The sequence below is a fragment of the Eptesicus fuscus genome, chromosome 12, assembly GCF_027574615.1.
Source record: "Eptesicus fuscus isolate TK198812 chromosome 12, DD_ASM_mEF_20220401, whole genome shotgun sequence".
Taxonomy (NCBI): Eukaryota; Metazoa; Chordata; class Mammalia; order Chiroptera; family Vespertilionidae; genus Eptesicus; species Eptesicus fuscus.
Window position 1 is genome coordinate 37074963 of NC_072484.1, and position 3037 is coordinate 37077999.

Below are 3037 nucleotides of genomic sequence, written 5' to 3' on the forward strand. Positions count from 1 at the left end.
GTGGGTGGCCCTTTCTCAGGTCTTTCCCTCAGGCTTTCTTTCAGGAGTCCGGGAGCAGGCTTGGTTAGAGGGAATTCATGGCCCTGGGGCGTCCTGGAGCCCAAGAAAGACAGGAGTGGGGTTCACAGGCTCCAGCCCCCCTCCTCTGGGCGGCATGCTGAGACTTGCTGAGTTCTCAGAGGAATGGAGTTCAGGTTGCCCACAGGTGACCTGGATGACGCTCCTTATGTCGGCTTCTCTCCTTCCCTTCTAGTATTCCTTCCTGGTCCCTCGCCGCGGTGTGGGATCGCTTCCCAAATGAACACTTGTTTCGGGATCTGCTTCAGGAGAACCCAACTGAGAGAAGGTCTAGTTGAAGCCGTGAGCCTGTGGGCTCCTCCTGGGCGAGCACTGGCTGTGTCCTCAGGCCCAGACCCCTGCCCAGGCCGAGGAGTGCCCCCTCCTCATTACCCGCCTTTGCCCACCCTGGGAGGCTTTGTGGACGTAAACAGGGTGAGCCGAGGCTGAGGGCAAGGGGAAGAGCAGGGTCCCAGGACATCCAGGGAGAGAACGGGGCACTTCCCCTGGGAGTCTCTCTTCTCCTCATCAAATGGAGCCAGGAACAAAATGAACACTCGCACCCCGGGCAGATGCACCTTGAGGGGCCAGCCCAGAGCAGGTGGGGAGAGGTCAGATGCCTGACCCGCTCGTCCCTGTGCACTGTGGCCCCCAGGAGCCTTGAGCTGTGGGATGCGGAACAAAGACCCACTGTGATCAGAGTCACAAGTAGTCTACATTGCTTGCTATTGCCCGAGTAGCGTGAGCTCACTGCAGAAAACAACAACACGAAGACAAGCACGAAATAAAAAAATTACTAAGGTCATTTGTGATCCCTCTGTCCTGGGGACAACTGCTGGAAGCAGGGCAGTGGTATCCCTTATATTTTCCTAGGCCCACTTGTTTTATTTTTAACAGAAATGGGATTATGTCGCTAATACTATAACATTTCAATTGCCTAACGGAGCATACATCCTTTTCATGGCAAAATGTATGGATCTCCATTGTTAATTTTAAGTCTGCCATAGTTGTCCACTGTATTAATGGAATCTTAGGTCGGCGACAACAACAACGTCCGCTTACTAAACATCTAGATGTGTGTCATGCTAATCACTAAACCATCATATGAGGTATGTCTGGCTTACGGAGGAAGGAAGCGAGGGTGAGAGGGTCAAGTGACTTGCCCGAGGCCACAGAGCTATCGAGGCAGGATTCAAAGCCAGGTCTCTGCGTACGTGCCTTTGACCAGAATCGAACTGGTGACCCTTCAGTTCACAGGCCAACACTCTAACCATTGAGCAAACTGGCCAGGGCTCCACAGCTGCTCTTAACCATGACGTTGGGCCACCTGTATTTGTTTCCACCCAGAGATTCTGATGATTGGAGCCCTGTGGATGCATTTTACCAGTTCCTTTTAGAGGGAAACTTTCTCTTGGGTCGGCAGGATGGGATGGATGCAGTCCTCACCATCCCTTCTGCCCATTCCCCGTAGGTCGTTGACCCTCTTCCCTCAGCAGCTCTGGAAACAACCCTAGCCAGGGAGGAGAAGGGACTTGCCGAGGCCCCACTGCACAGAGGCTGCACCTGACTGGAGCCCTGGCTTCCGATTCCCCACCCGGACCGTGGACAAAACGTGCTGGATGCATAGGATGTAGGGGTTAGAGGTCCAAGCTCCAAAGGACTTGGTCACTGCTGTATCTGCCTCCAACCACAGCATGGCGCCTGCCATGCAGGAGGCGTGAGTGGATAAAGAGGATAAAGAGGCCCGGAAGGGGTAGTGGGTCTCTGTGGAAGTGGGAGGAAGCATGGCACTTGGTTGGAAAGTCTATAAGGAGGATTCTTCGAAAGGTCGGGGGCTTCTGAGGGGACCTTACAGAAGGCCGCAGCCCCTACCCTGACTCTTCCAAACAAGTCCGATCCCCCCGGGGTGTTTTGCTAGAATCTCTATGTTTAGTCTCTAAAGACCCGACCTTGTAGAAGCATATTAGTTTTACTTTCTCAAGAATACCTACCTTGCTAATTGTACCTAGAGGTTAATTTTAGTTCAAGCTGTTATGACAATAAAAGCCAGAGGAGCAGGTGAACAGGGCTACTCGGTGGAGACGGCCAAGTAGTGCCTTAGCCTCTCTTTCACAGAAACGTGGGTCCGAGCAATCTGTTCGCCCGTCGCTCAGGGGCTGCCGGTCAGCCCCGGCAGAGTGGTGCCCCGGGTGAGGGGGAACCAGGAATGCAACGAAACGCGACAGAACCCTCGAAAACGAAGAGTAAGAAAATGAAAGTCACTGCGCAGTAAGTCACTGGAGCCCCAGGGTTTGAATTTTAAGAATTTCTTTCCTTCTGAAGGAAAGTTTATACTTAGGGTCTATGGGAAGCCCTGTCAAATAAGGAAATAATAATTATATTCTATTTATATTGCATATTAAATTCTAATATGCTTTCATTTATAACTAATTGTTATAAGTTATAATATTGTGTTTTGCAAAAAGGACAAGATTCCATGTCATTATATTACTCTATAAAGTATCTAGATTTATAGAAATATTGGCAAGAAAAATTAAGAGAAAAAGAATTTGCTTATAGGACTAAATGAACTAAAAATAATTATAGTTTTGTTAATTATTATTCTCATGGCAATATGTTTCTTTGCATGAATCCAATAAGAATCTGATTTTTTCGTAGCAGGACATAAGTCAGTTTCCAATTGTAGTTATATTAACCAAAACTTTACTGGAATGTCATGTCTGAAAGAGAGATGCCAGGACTCTGGATGCCACCAGGAAGCTCTAAGGAATGAAGATGGACTTTGAAGCCCATAAGCCCCTTGGGTAAATAGCCGGGCACCTTGCTTGGTCACATGGTTCATGGCAGTCTTTCCAGGGAGGGAATGAAGGTTGCTGTCCTGAGAGACGGCATGAAAGAATCCTCATAGACATTCCAACCAAGCCCCACATGGAAGGTTCCCCACATGGAGGCTTCTAAACAGGGCCCAGATGGGCTGAGG